Here is a 15574-nt window from a genome sequence, read left to right as displayed (position 1 = left end):
GAAAGAAAGATAATAGAGACTTGCATAAGTTCATAGTACATGGGGGGCTGGGAGGTCAGTGCCTCAGAACGGGCAAAGACAAAGACACTTTGAGCTAGCCATTATTTATTGGGTACACACAATAATTGGAGCATCACGTGACTTAGGGGAGGTGATAATCCTATATTGATGAGGCTCTTTGGTCGCTGAGGATCTTATCTTGAGGGCGGTAAAGAGAGCATTCTTATAATAGGTGGGACTAGGTAGCAGGCTAATAAAGAATTTGTCCTTCCCCGAGGTGAAACCTTTCTCTCTTTTTAATTACTACTTGGTTCTTGAAGAACCAGGATGTTTTCAGCTGATGTACTCTTGCCCTTCAGCATCACAGTATCAGGGGACTACTGAGGCCTCAACTTGTGACCAGAAGCAAAATGGAGTTATGTTTCCACATGCCATAGCTGGCTCACAGACAAGGTGACATTGGGCCTCAGGCAGTTATAGTCATACTTTAATTATGACATGATTTCCCCAAAATTATGTAGAATGGCTCCCAACAGAATATAGGCTTGTGACTGAGGTCAGCATTCCTAGACAAAGTTTCTCTGACTGATCCCATTGTTGTCAGAGGAGAGGTTCTCCACACCCACATGGTCTCTGAACTTCATGTCCACATCTGTCCAAACAAGATAACCCACCTCCCTGAGAAAGTGCTGCTGGGAAAAATTACTGATCATCTCCATGCAGTGAAAACTCATCTCATACATCTCATGTGGTACATGGACATGTCCTGCCAGTGAGCATAGCTCTGGACCTTGAGGATGACTCCTGGCTTCCTTTTTCTGAGCAAGATTAGAGGAATATAGGTTGGTCAGTGAAGATGTAGTACTTCACCTGGCATCCCACCATGAAGTACTTCTCTGCTGTCTTCAGGAACAACTTCAAGTTGCTCGATGAATTGAGTAACGTTACCTGGATACTGTCTGTCTGCAGCAGCTCAGCCATGGTGCCATATTTGGCTAGTGCAGCCTGGATCTCATAGATGCTGTTAGCCACCATCTGCCCACAGAGTCCTGTCTTGAGGAAGATGCGGTAGAATGCATGGATCATAAGGCACTCACGCCCCTCCTGCTCCTCAAACCCTACCCCAGTGCAAGGGGCACCTTCACCTGTCCAGGCTGAAGGAATACTCCAAAGCTGTCAGGAAACTGGTAAATTCAGCTTTGGCTAGGTGATGGGCCGGGGATTTAGCTCCGTGGCACCGTACCTGCCTTGCAAGCTGCAAGGTCCTGAGTTCGATCTCTGGTACCGGGAAAAAAAAAAAAAAAGAGCTAGGTGGTAGCAGGACTCAGTCAATGCACAAATTCCCAGCCAGAAGACATGGCTCCTGAAACAGGCTGAGGAGACCACTGAACAGAGGAAGAACAGATTATGATGGAAGCAGGGTAGGGCAGGAGCCATCAGGGCCTACCCTACCTGATAACATGATTCTTTAAGCATTAAATTTCTGAAAAATACATAATGTCAAAGCAGTTGTCTTCAGATCATCCAGTTGTGACAGGCTGACAGGCAATCATTCAAGAAGCCTGATCTGGGCTCTATGGTGGAAAAACCAGAGGATCTTCACATTAAGGATTATTTTCCCTAATAAGCACTCAAAATTTATTCACTAGGCAGTAGGCCTTAGACTGTTTTGATTAGGCTGCTAAGCTTAATATGTACAATCTTATTGTCTCCTCAGAACAAGACTGGGTGTGGGTACTAAGTAATCCTTATTATACAGATGGAGAAACGGGCTGCAAGAGATGTGTGACTGGGCCACAACCATATGGCCAACTGGTAAGTGCTCAAGCCATTATCAGACCCTAAACATGGACCCTGTAGTCTGACCTACTGCCTCACTTGTGTAACCACTGGGGTTCTTTATGGGGGTAGTCGTGTTCTTTTCCAAGTCTGATTCCTTTTGAAATCTGCCTGAGGTTTCTATGTCAGCTGATCCTCAGACAGAACCCCAAGATTGAGAAGGAAATTTGAGTCCTTGTTGACCCAGAAATTATCATATTGCCTACAAATATACTTCCTCCCCTCTGTAGCTCTAAGCACTTCCAAGCACTGCCCTCCTGGGAAATGAAACCCGACAGAGCCTTTCCCAATATAAGACCAACAGCAGGTAAAAAAGGATTCTTACAGTGGATAGAGACACAGTTTTTCTAGCATTCTGAAACTTTAGAGTAGAGTGTGTTTTAAGGGAGTTTCATTTTGCTTTTGTGGTTGGATTGTGACATTTTCCCAGTTGTGCATAAGAATGTTAGCATAATCACTGCTGATCAATATGCTTTGTAGTAGCAAAATACCAAGGCTACTCTTAAGGTTTAAAAATGGATTGGGTGCCACCCCAAGGGCCTATTTTGATTGGTCTCCAGGATGGCAGTATTGGGAGATAGTTGAAACTTTAGGAAGTAGGATCTAGTAGGAGGTTCTTAGGTCATTAAGAATGTGTTCTTGGAAGATAGTTCTCTTGCAACCTCCTTAGTTCTAGTGAAAGGGTGTTGGAAAAGTAGCAAGTCTGGCTCCTCCTAGCTCTCTTTCCTGACCCAAAATGTAATCCTCTGGCTCCTGTATATGCTTCTGTAATTGCTTTCCGCTATGAGGTGATACAGCCAAGGAGTGGCCCTTGCCATAGAGCCTATAGTATATATGCCATTTGGAATTTTAACCTCCAAAACTGTGAAGTTAAATAAACATCTTTACTTCATAAGTAGCCTGTGTCAGGTATTTTGCTATAGTGATGAACAGCCGATTAATAAAACCCTGTCACGTTGCAAATGCCAGCAAACTGAAGAACTGCTTTTATGAGAAAATAACATCAGAAAAAAACATGCATTCAATGTGATTGTGGATATTTCTGTGTATACCTGTGCCTCTGGTGCCTGTCTGGGGACTCTGCTCATCCCAGGAAGTTGGGTGGGTGGGGGGCTCATTGCCTATCTATCATGACCCTTCTCTGAGAGTCTTGGAGAGGAAAGAACCCTATAGAACAAAAAGGTAGGATGAGGCAGACACCAGTGTACACGGTAGCTCTAGGAAGAAAGGAGACTCATTATAGCCTCTGACCCTTCGGACAGGTCACAACTCCTCAGCTCTGCTAGCCCAGTAGCCTGAGAATGTCCATGGTCTCCCATCTCTGGCATCACTTGGGCTCTGGCCTTCTTGATTCCACCTTCTCCAGCACACGTGCCCGTATCCTGTTCAGACCTTTACCACCAGCCATTCTCATTTTCTAAACACCTGTTCCTTTATCCTAGCACCTTGAACCCTTCACTAAACCCTCACTTTTCCTCCCTCTGTGGATTCTTGGGGCTTATTTTTGGCTCACCTGCGAGAAGACGGGCCGTTTCCAAAGATAACCCTCCTCCAGATAGTATTCCCAGAAACACAAAACCTGAAGGAGTTTGTTACCATTAGATCATCCCTACAGGAAGCACTAAAGCAAATCTTTCAAGACAAAAAGAAAGAACATTAGATAGTAATCATATGAAGAAACAATCTCTGGTAATGATAATTGCACAAGCCTAAAAGCCATTGTCACAATATTTTGGGACCTATAGTAATGAAGGAAGAAAAAGCTCATGCCTACTCTGTAATTTCTGAAAAAAATTTTTTTGGTACCAGGGATCAAACTCAGGACCTCACACTTGCCAGGCAGGTGCTATGCTGTTGAGCTACATCCCTGGCCCCATTCCTGAAAATATTAAATCTAGGTAGAACATACGATTTGGAAGCTGTTGGCATTCTGTTTTTCAAAAATCAGAGATATTTTTAAGGAAATACCTGGATGAGGCCTACTTGGAAAATTAACCAGCATGACTCTAAACTCCTAAAATGTCTAATTGCAAGAATTCCAATTTCATCCAGATTTGCTAACTAGAGTTCTGCTTGTCTCTACTACACTTAATTGCTGAAAATAAAATACTTTCTGAGGCATTTTACGTACCAGGAGAACTATATGAAGCCGGAGAAAGTAAACTATACAAGCATGTTTAGCTCCTTACATAGTATTTTATAAAGCATTTATGATTTTACCCTAGAACCTTTTGTCATAGTGAATTGAAAGACATCTCTAGCCTTGGTGACATTTACAATGTAGTATGTGAGAGAAATGAATAAACACAAAATTGTAATTGAAAGAAACAGCAGTAGAGATATTGGATCAGGGAAAAAAAATATAAAACTATGCCTGAAGAAGACAAACCTTGAATTGTGTCTTAAAGGAGGAAGAAGCAACAGGTGGAGAAAGGCTATTTGCAAAGTCAAAGAAAGCTGGGTATAAGGGCACACACCTGTAATCCAAGGACTTGGGGGGCTGAGTCAGGAGGATCACTGCGAATTCGAGGCCAGCCTGGGCTACAGAGTGAGTTCAAGTCTAGTCTAAGTGGCATACTGAGACCTTGTCTCAAAAAACCAAAAAAATAAAAAGGAAAAAGATAGTCAAAGTCAAAGAAGTACCAGGTGAAAATTCAAGGAACAAAGACAGCTGGTGGAAACCAAGATGTTAATCGTGTCAGAAACTGAAACCAAAGTGGGAAATGTGACTGTAGCATTTGGCAAGGACACTTTATGGACACATTTGGCAAGGACACTTTATTTACTTAGTAGATGTGGCATTTGTTCATTATCCTGAACGCAGGGGGAGTCACAAAAGGATTGTGCATTAGCCCATTTTGTGTTGCCATAACAAAATACCTGAGGCAGATTACTCCATAAAGAAAAGAGGTTTTTGTTTTGCTTTTTTTTTGGTACTGGGGATCAAACTCTGGTCCTTGCGCTTATGCAGCAGGCAGCAAAACCACTGAGCTAAATCCCCAGCCCCAAGAAAAGAGATTTTATCAGCTCACATCTGTAGAAATTCAAAAGCATAGTGCCAGCATCTGCTTGACCCTGGTGAATTCCTTCTAGTGGTTGGCATCACAATAGTGGGAAAGCATGCAGAAAAGATTACATTGTGAGACAGGAAGCAAGAGACTGGGGAGGGGCCTGGTTCACACCTGATTTAATAGCTCATTCTCTCTGGAACCAACACACTTGCCAGACCCAACCCGTTCCTAGAGACCAGTGTTTACCCATTCATGAGAGTAGAGCCCCCACTGACCTAATTATCTTCCAGTAGGCACACTCCTGAAAGTTGTATCACCTCCAGCTGTGTCACACTGGAGGACCAAGCTTCTCACATGTGAAACTTTGGGGGAGGTGCTCAAACCTTATCTGAACCACAGCAGATGTAAACAGCAACAACAACAACAACAAGTGATGTGAAATTTTCTGTGTTCACAGAAATGTGTTCTCTTCCTTATGTATATCAGTAAAAAGAAGATACAGAAGAAATTGAGCATAGTGAAGAATTCATATATAGATGAAAGATACCAAGAAGAATCAATCTGCTCTCCAGGTTACACATGATAAACAGGAGCAAAATGGTTACAGTAACCTTGAAGAATAATGGATTAATCTTGACAGAACAAAGGGTTACATATATTGTAAAAGTGGAAGAAATGTTAAACATTTTATTTTTGAAGAAAATGTCGTTTAGGTTTTAAAAATAATTGTATACCCGCTGCCTGCCTCACAAGCAGAAGGACCCGAGTTCGATCTCTGGTACCAAAAATAATAATAATAATAATAATAATTGTATACATTCATATAGAGTGAAATATTAATAGATCTACTAAGTAAGTTAAACACCACTCGACAACTTGGGGAAATTCTGCACAGCCTTTGGGTGTTTTTTGTTGTTGTTGTTGTTGTTTGTTTTTTGTTTTGAGACAGGGTCTTACTTTGTAGTGCAGGCTGGCCTTCAACTAACTATGTGGCCCAGGCTGGCCTCCAACTCATAGCGATCCTCCTGCCTCAACCTCCCAAGTGCTGAGATTACAGGCATGAGCCACCACAACCAGCTGGGTGTTTTTTTAGTACCTGTTGGTGGTACTTAATGAATAAACTGATTGTGGGTAGTTGGCATAGGTATATGGCACATCTTAATTCTTTTTACATCACCTTACATCACCTTGGGAGTTTTGTTTTTTTTTTGATCCAGGATTAGATTTCATTTGCACCCCACTTAGCTAAATTTTTCCTATGCACACACCAGGACTGGGAAAATACATCCACCTTACTTTACAGACAGCATATGGTCAACTTCCAAACATCCTGTCTAACCTCATTGCTCATATCTACTCACCAACTTTAAAAAAAATAAAATTGAAATTAAAAAACAGAGTACACAGAGAAATGAAAAGGATGAGACAGAAAAATGAAGAGACCTGGCTGAGGTGACTCTTGTGTTGAGTATCTTCACTTTCCCTCTGGATTTCGCTGTCACTGTATGGAAATTACCACAAAGGAACTTCCATAAGCTCAAGGAAAATTGTCTGAGAAATTTGATCGTGATAATGCCTTTGCTACAGTTAGTTCCTGCAAAAAAAAAAAGAAAAAGAATGCGATGGACATTAACTTTTACAGGTGAAGTAATAAAGTTTATTCATTACTGTACAGCTTTATTTTCTCTGTGCTGTGGTGATCCTCCGGCCTCAGCCTCCCAAATACTGGGATTACAGGTGTGCACCACCATGCCCGGCACACTGTGCTATTGTCCTATTTAGTAAGGAGAGATCTGTACATGAATGATTATCTATGCCATATTAATGACATAATCAATTGAGGGAGGATATGAAGTAGAGGGAAATTCAAATGTGAAATAATGGATCATGTTTAAGTATCATAGGGATATTCCTGGGTGTGAACACACATGATTTGAGAGGTACACAGGGTGGAAATAGCAGAACATAGAGAACCTTCCCCATAATTTCTCAGCCTCCTGAATTCACCTGCAGCTGCAGATTAAGACAATCTCATATACCTAAGTAGGTTGCTATCAAGTGCCTGCATCTCTTTGGAAAACACTAAAATCCATATAAATGTAAAAGAGGAAATTAAACAGCAACAACTAAAGGAAATACTCATCCTAAAACATAATCAGTTAAATAAAGAACCCAACTGATGCAGTAAAAGCAAAATAGAAACAGATACAACATGAATCAGAGAACAAAAAAGTAATCTGGAAATTCTCCAAATATTTGAAAAATAAACAGCACTTCTAAGCAATGCTAGGGTCAAAGTCATGATGTAAATTTGAAAATATTTTAATAGAAAATAAATTTTAAAACATGAAAATGTGTGGGATACAGCTAAGCAGAGTTCTGAGAAGTATTTAGAACGTTAAATATTTAAATGAGAAAAATGTATCGATGATCTAAGCTTCCACCTTAAGAAACTAGAAAATCAGCCAGGGATTTAGCTCAGTGGTTTCAACGCCTGCTGTGGGAGCACAAGGACCTAAGTTCGATCCCCGGTACCAAAAAAAAAAAGAAACTAGAAAATCAAAAGCAAATTAAACCCAACACGAGAAGAAGGGAAGATGCAATTTAAAGCTACACTGAGATTCAGTCACCCCAGAAGGAATGGCTACCATCAAAAAAATCTAATAAATGCTGGTGAGGATATGGGGAAAATGAATTCTACAACTATGGATATCAGTGTGGAGATTCCTCAAAAAACTAAAAATAGAAATTTCACTTGACCCAGCTATCTCCCTTCTAGGTATTTTCCCAAATCATTGTATTACAGGGATACATGCATATCCACGTTTATAGCAGCACAATTTATAATAGCTAGTTCTTGGAAACAGTGTATATGTCCATCAGCAGGCGAATGTGGTATTTATACACAATGGAGTACTACTCTGCCATAAAAAGATAAACTTGAGGCATTCATAGGTATATGCATGCAACTTGAGAACATAATGTTATGTGAAATAAGTCAGACACACCGACTCAAATACTTCATGGTTTCTCTTATATGAGAAACACAAAGAACAAAATAAAAGAGAGATAAACAGGAAATAGGGAGAAGTTAAAATATTTCCCCAAACTACAAATTCCCATCTGTTTCTTTCTTTTTGTAAGAATCGTTTGGGTTTATGTCTTGTACTCTAAGTAACTCCTTTGAAGATAATGATACACCATGTGACTAACTACTGTTATTCTCTTATTATTTGATTATGAAATTTAATTTTTTCATAAAGTAGAATGGAGGAAAAATACAGATAAGAGCAGAAATTGATTACATTGGAAATGTATGAATAATAGATGAAAATATAAATTAGAATGCTAAAAGGACAGCTGGAGGCACTCTCAGAAGGAATAGGAAAGAAGAAAGATGATACGCACCTATAATCCGAGTCCTCTGGGAGGCTGAGGCAGAAGGACTGAAAATTGGAGCCTCACCTGACCAACTCAGTGACTTGGCAAGACCCTGTCTCAGAACAAAAAATAAAATGGCGGGGATGTAGCTCTGTAGCCTTAGGTTCAATTCCAAGTACTAGGGGGAAAAACCTGACTAGGTGGCTTAAGCAATTGAAATTTATTTTCTCTCTGTTCTGGAGGCTGAAAGTCCAAGATTAAGTTGTTGACAGATTTGCTTTCTCCTACGGCCTCTTTCCTGAGGCTTGCTGATGGCTTCCTATACCCTTTGCTCAATGTGCACGTATTTCTGTGTGTGCTTTGGTCTCCTTTTCTTACAAGGACATCAGTCAGATTGCATTAGGACCAACCCTAACAGCCTCAATTTAACTCAATCCTCTTTAAAGACCTTATCTTCAAAACAGTCATTATCTAAGGTCTAGGAGTAATTTTAGGGGAGAATAATTCAATCCATAACAGTATGCACAAAAAGACGCAAGGAATCTATAATCATATTCTGAGACGTAATAAATGAATCAGCAAAATTGCAAGAAGTAAGATCAGCAGACAAAAATTAACAGCATTTCTATACACTAACAACAACACTGAAAAACAATTCCACTTGAAATCACGCCAACGATTTGAAATATTTAGAAATCTAAGATGAAGATGCTATATGCTAAAAATTACAAAATACTAATGTGGTATATCAGCAAAGATCTAAATACATGGATAGATATACTGCATTCCTGGATTGCAACTTGAACTTGGTAAAAAAAATATGCCAATTCCCCCTCAAACTGATGTATAATCTTAACATCATTCTTATCAATATCCCAGCAAGATCTTTGTAGATATAAATATGCTTATTCTAAAATATATATGGAAACTAAAAGACCCAGCTAAAACAATTTTGAAAAATGAAAAATGGAAGGGTTTTTTGTTTGGTTTTTTTTGGTACCGGGGATTGAACTTGGGACCCTGCCCTTGTGAGGCAGGTGGTGGCACCACTGAGCTAAATCCCCGGCACCAAATGGAAGTATTTTTAAAAAGTTGGTTTATTATCATTCAAGAATAGAGAGATTTTTCCTTTCAGGATGGGAATGTAGAGGTATATGTGTCAGCAAAGAGTATACCTAGATCATGGGATAAGAAATGGTGAGTTTAGAAAATATAGTTGTGAGGTAAAATGGCATAACCAGTTTACAACATGGTTTGGCAGTTTTCCAAAATGTTGAGCATTCACCTTCCCTTAAACAGAAGCTTTGGACTTCTAGATAACAGTCCATAAGAAATGAAAGCAAATCCCCATACAAGAGACCTGTACATTCATGATTATAATACCTTAATTGTAATAAGCAAAAATGGGGAAGAGAGAATATTTCAAGAAATAACGGCTAAGAACTATTCACAGTACATGAAAGACATAAACATTCAAGAACTCCAAGAAGTATGAACTTAAAGAGACTCACACTAACTCATATAATCAAACTTTTGAAAGGCAGACAGCTAATATTGAGAGCAGCAAAAGAGAAATAGTTCATTACACTCAAAGATAATCAGCAGATTTCTCATCTGACATCTTGCAGGCCAGAAGGCAGTGAGCTCATTTGTGCAGAACACTTACAGAAAAACACTGTCAACCAAGAATGCTTCATCCAGCAAAACCGTCATTCAAATATGAGGGAGAAATGAATGGATTCTCACCTGAAGGAGTTAATCATCGACAGACTTATTCTACAAGAGAGGCTAAAGGACATCCTTCAGGTTGAAAGGAAAGTTACCAGGCAAAACTCAAAGCCATGTGAAGAAATAAAGATCTCTGGTAAAGGTAAATTTATGTGAAATTTTAAAAGTGTGTATTACTGGGCCTGGGATTTAGCTCCGTGGTGCTGTGCCTGCCTTGCAAGCTCGAGGTCCTAAATTCAATCCCTGGAACTAGAGGAAAAAAGTATGTATTACTGTAATTTTGGCTTATAACTCCACTTTTTCTCTTTTACAAGATTTAAGAGACTACTGGCTTTTAACAAAATAATTTTTTTTTTTTTGTACTGGGGATCAAACTCGGGTCCTTGCGCTTGTGAGGCAGGTGGCGGAACCACTGAGCTAAATCCCCGGCCCAACAAAACAGTTATTAATCTATGTTTCTTGGACATAAAATATATAAAGAGGTAATTTTGTCACATCAGTAACTGAAAGTGTTAGGGATGGAATTGAGTAAAATCAGTTTTTCTATGTTATTAAAGTTAAAATAGTATAAATTAACCAGGCGTGGTGGTGCATGCCTATAATCCCATCACTCAGGAGCCAGAGGCAGGAAGATTTCAGTGCATTACAGGCCAGTCTGGACTATATAGTGAGTTCAAGACCAGCCTGAACTACTACATGGTGAGGTACTTTCTCAAAAAAAAAAAAAAAGGTATAAATTCAAATTAAAGGACTTCAAGATATTAAGAGTAATTTCCAGGGTAGACAGATAGTTGAAGAATAAAAAGAAACACTAAAGGAAATAAAAGAATTAAAGTGCTTCATATTTAAAAATCAAATACAAAAGAAGACAGTGGTGCAGAAAATAAGGGACAAAAAAAGCTGTAAGAAGCATCAAAAACAAGTAGCAGAATGACAGAAGTCTTTCTTTATCAGTAATTACAATAAATGTAAATGGATTAAGCTCTTCAACACAGAGATTGGCAGAATGGGCCAACAAAATCCCACTTGATCCAAGTACACGCTGTCTACAGAGACTCACTTTAGATCCAAAGACACAAATAGGCTGAAAGTGAAAAGATAGAAAGATACTTGGTGCAAACAGTAACCAAAAGAGAAGAAGGGGTGTATAATAAGTATCAAACAAAACAGACTTTAATAAAAAATAAAAGGTCTAGGTTAAAAATGGTATTATAAATTAAGAAAAAAATTCAACAGCATAAACATGTATCAATTATAAACATTTAGGCACTCTTATGGTTTGGATGAGGTTTATGTGTGTCCCTCAGAAGTTCATGAGCTAGAGGCTTGGTCACCAGTGTGGTGGAGCTGAGGTTGTGGAACCTTTAAGAACCAGGATCTACTGGAAGGTGATTAGGTATTGGAGGCCCAGACCTCAGAAGGGATTGATGCTCGTCTCATGGAGTGGACTAGTTTTTGCCAGAATGTGTTGTTATAAAGGAAGTTCAGCAGTCTCTACTCTCATTTCCTGTCTTGCCATGTGAGTGCTCCCTCTTCCATGTGATCCACCTAGATACCATGTGCCACGTTGTGATGCAGCCAGAAGGCCCTCAACCAGAGCCAACATGATACCAGAATCTTGCTCTAAAGTTCCCAGAACTGTGGATTAAATAAACTTCTTTAGAGAACACCTAGCCTCAGGTATTTTATTATAGCAACACGAAATGGACTGATACAAACCTAATTAAAGACTATTAAAATATTGAAGCAAGCCACGCACAGTGGTGCATGCCTGTAAACACAGCACTTAGGGGGGCCGAGGCACGACTGCAATTCAAGTCCTGTGTGGCAACTTAATAAGACCTTGTCTCAATTTTTAAAAAAATAAATAAAAGGCTAGGGATGTAACTAGTAGAATGCTCCCATACACAAATGGACAGAATTGAAGGAAGAAATAAAGTTTTCAAATAATAGTTGGAGATTTCAATACTCCCTCTCAACAAGAGATATAACAACCAGATGGAAGATCAATAAAGAAATAGTTGACTGGGCTAGGGATTTAGCTCAGTGGTTTCGCCGCCTGCTGCCTGCTACGCAAGCACAAGGACCCAAGTTCGATCCCCGGTACCAAAAAAAAAAAAAAAAAAGAGTTGACCAAACTGGCTGTGGTGGTGCACGCCTATAATCCCAGCACTTGGAAGGTTGAGGCAGGAAGACAGCCATGAGTTCGAGGCCAGCCTGGTCTACATAGTAAGCTCAAGGCCAGTCTGAATTACATAGCAAGACCGTGTCTCAAAAAAAAAAAAAAAAGTTAAATAATACAATAAACCAATGCATCTAAAAGAAATATACAGAACACTCTACCCAAGAACAACACAATATGTAATGTTTTCAAGTGTACCTGAAATATTCTCCAGGACAAACCATATGTTATGGCACAGAGACTCAAGAAATTTTAAAAGATAGATATAAAAAGTTATCTTCCTCAGTCACAAAAGTATGAAATTAGAAATCAAGAACAAAATGAAAGCTGGAAAATCCACAAATTTACAGAAATCAATGCATTTTTAAACATTCAATATATCAAAGAAGAAATCATAAAGGAAGTTATAAAATACTCAGAGATGAAAAAAAGTGAAAATATTGCATATCAAAACATACAGGAAACAGCAAAACCAACACTACTTGGAAATTTATAGCTATAAAGCTTAAATTAAAAAAGAAGATCTCAAATCAAAACTGTAGCATTAGCCAGGCATGGTGGCACATGCCTGTAATCCCAGCACTAGGGAGGGTGAGGCAGAAGGTTCGCTGAAAGTTTGAGGCCAGACTGGACTACATAGTGAGGTCAAGACCAGCCTGAATTAAATCAGGAGACCCTGTCTCAAAAAAAAAAGTAGTATTACAATTTAAGGAACCAGTAAAAGAAGAAGGACTAAACTCAAAGCTAGAAAATGGAAGGAAAGAATGGATTAGAGCACACATAACTAGAAAATAGAAAAACAAAAATAAAAATAAAAATGTGATGTTCAAAGAGATTTTTTAATTGATAAAATTTCAGCTACATTGATTAAGAAAAAGTGTCTAATTACTAAAACTAGAAATGAAAATGGAGACATTACTATTGATTCTACTCAAATAAAAAATTATAAGACAATATTATGAATGATTATATTCTAACAAGCTGGATAACCTAGAAGAAATGTGCTAATTTCTAGAAACAGAAAACCTACCAAGTCCAAATCACGGAGAAACACAAAATCTAAATAGGCCAAAAAGTAGTAGTAAAAAGAGTGAATCAAAACCCTATACATGCCTAAACAAAAGCCCTGAACCCGACATCTTCACTGGTGATTTCTACCAAATATTTAACGCCAATATTCTTTTTTTTTTTTTTTCCTTTGGTACCAGGGATCGAACTCAGGACCTTGCATTTGTGAGGCAGACATCGAAACGACTGAGCTAAGTCCCAGGCCTTGACCACCAATTATTCTTAAACTTTTCTAAAAAATTGAAAAAGAGGGAATACTTTCTAACTCATTCTCTGAAGTTAACACTTCCCTGATACCCAGCACCAGACAAGGACACTACAAGAAAACCATCCACCCAAATTCCTTATGGGCAATAATGAAAAAAATAGTAAACCAAATTCAGCAGCTTATTAAAAGGATTATACACCACGACCAAAGAGGATTCATTCCTGGGATGCAAAGATAGTTCAACCTATGGAAAGTTGATCAACATAGAATGAATGAGGAAAAAAACTGTACGATCATCTCATTTGGTATAGAAAAAGCATTTGATAAAATTCAACACCATTTCATCATTTAAAAAAATACTCAATTGGGACTAGAGGAAATTACCTCAGAATGATGAAAACCAATTATGAAAAACAGCTAAAATTATACTCAGTGGTGAAAGACTAAAAGCTTTTCAATCAGTAACAAAATAAGGGTTTTCTCTACTTTGATGTAGTTCTGGAGGTTTTAGCCAGAGCAACTGGGAAAGAAAAAGAAATAAAAAGCACCCAAATTGGGAAGGAAAATTGGTTCTGTTCACAGGTAACATTTTCTTACACGTATTAAAGTCTAAATGCTAAATACCCTAGAGAGGACAGGGGAGAGGGGAGGGGAGGGAGACAGAGACAGACTGCTATAACTAATAAACAAATTAATACATTTACCAAAGTAACAGGATACAAATTCAACACAGAAAAAGTGAGTTGTTGCCACCCACCAACAATAAACAACATTAAAAGAAAATTATGGTAACATTTCCATTTTTATAGCATCCAAAGGAATAAAATATTAGGAATTAATTTAGAAATAAAGTTGGGATTCTTTTCAGCCTTTAAAAGAGGAAATGCTGACACATGTAACAACACTGGTGATTCTTGAGGACTTATATACTGCATGAAACAAGCTACCACAAAAAGATGGATATTTATGAGTCCACTTATATGAGGTTCTTAGAGTAGTCAAATTCAAACAAACAGAAAATAGAATGGTGGCTTTCAGGGAGAAGGGTGGGGAAAGAATGTGGAGTTATTGTTTAATCAGCATATATTTTCAGTTTTACAAAATGAAAAGAGATTTGGAAATGAATGGTGGTGATAGTTGCAAACAATATGAACATATTTAATATGACTACACTGTACACTTGTAAATAGTTAACATTGTAAATTTTATATTATATTTTACCAGAAAATTTTTTTAATAACCATATACATAGCACAGAGTCTCAAGATAATTATGCTTTCACATATAAACATTCTCTCTTGTTAATAGCTAAAATAACTTAGAAAGTCAACATAATTATAAAAAAATTAAGCTGGATGAAGAAATTAGACCACAAGAGTATAAATACTATAGGATTATAACTGTATACAACTGTAGAAAAGGCAAACAAATCTATAATAAAAAATTAAATCAATGGTTTCCCTGGGATGTGATTAATGGATTCCTGAGAAGGCAAAGAGGAATTATAAATGGCCAGGAGGTGACTTTTGTAGTGATGGATATGTTCATTATCATGATTATGGTGTTGGTTCCCTGAGTGTATTACATATTTCAAAACTTATCAAATTATGTGTATCAAATATATACTGGAAATTATCACACATCAGTTATATTTGTATTTTATATTATATTTTTAACAAAGCATTAAAAGAAAATGTTGCATATAAACACCTGACCATTCACTCATTTCAGAAAACTCTATTTGGTAACACTTCATTAACCTCCTTATATTGACACTGTGTGTTTCTATACAAATTATGGGCCCACCTGGGCTAGCAATGCACATAAGGCCAGATCTGGGCTGAGAGTTGTTCTCTGCCATTCTATTGCCCCTTCTAAGGCATTCAATTAGGAGGTACACAGAAGGGCTATCCACCCTTTAGTTTAGTAGACCTTAGTAGTGTTCTCAATTCACTCCTCACAGTAATCAGAACACGGAAGATTAAAGACAGGCTTGTTATTAACACCCTTAATATCACATAAACCAGAGCAATGTACAGTGGGTAGTTGGGTGGGTCACAAGGAGGATGGATAAATCACAAACATTACATTAGACCAATTTAATTTCCCTGAAAAAGAAACATTCACAGTAAGGTGCCAGCAGACCCCCTATTTAGG

General features: G+C 38.2%; 1 pseudogene across 1 annotated transcript in view; it reads right to left on the bottom strand.

Annotated features, from left to right (window-relative positions):
- Positions 1–15574, bottom strand: part of LOC106010599 (histo-blood group ABO system transferase-like) — a 20031-nt pseudogene extending 4457 nt beyond the window's left edge. Inside the window, exons 1-2 of the transcript XR_015443093.1 lie at positions 762–15574; positions 542–729 (exon numbers count right to left, since the gene is read on the bottom strand). The product of XR_015443093.1 is annotated as a histo-blood group ABO system transferase-like (transcript). The remainder of the gene's footprint in view (positions 1–541; positions 730–761) is intronic.

Source organism: Heterocephalus glaber, unplaced genomic scaffold (assembly GCF_053883595.1).
Source record: "Heterocephalus glaber isolate CG9 unplaced genomic scaffold, H.glaber_assembly_v1.0 deba00001561, whole genome shotgun sequence".
NCBI classification, from domain to species: Eukaryota; Metazoa; Chordata; class Mammalia; order Rodentia; family Bathyergidae; genus Heterocephalus; species Heterocephalus glaber.
Note: the sequence above shows the minus strand (reverse complement) of the source record. Positions and strands in the feature narration are given on the sequence as shown.